This window comes from Haliaeetus leucocephalus, unplaced genomic scaffold, assembly GCF_000737465.1.
Source record: "Haliaeetus leucocephalus isolate CR32 unplaced genomic scaffold, Haliaeetus_leucocephalus-4.0 Scaffold848, whole genome shotgun sequence".
NCBI classification, from domain to species: Eukaryota; Metazoa; Chordata; class Aves; order Accipitriformes; family Accipitridae; genus Haliaeetus; species Haliaeetus leucocephalus.
This window is the reverse complement of record NW_010973284.1, coordinates 19,029,535-19,029,810: the sequence shown is the minus strand read 5'-3', so window position 1 is coordinate 19,029,810 and position 276 is coordinate 19,029,535.

Below are 276 nucleotides of genomic sequence, written 5' to 3'. Positions count from 1 at the left end.
CGAGGCCGAGCGCAGCTGGGGCCGGGGCCGGGGCGGGAGCTGGAGCAGCCCGTCCGCCCTCGCCTGCTGCGGCAGCCCCGGGCTGGCCGGGCGGGCAGTCACTCACGCACTCGCCTGCAGCCGCGACAGACTCGGCGGAACCGCTTTTTTTTTTTCCCTTCCCTTTTCTCGCCTTTTTTGAAACAAACTTTATTGGTTCCGCCGCGGCCGCGCACGGAGACGGGCGGCGCCGGCGCAGCTCCCGCGAGAGCGCAGGGCCCGCCCCGGCAGCGGTGC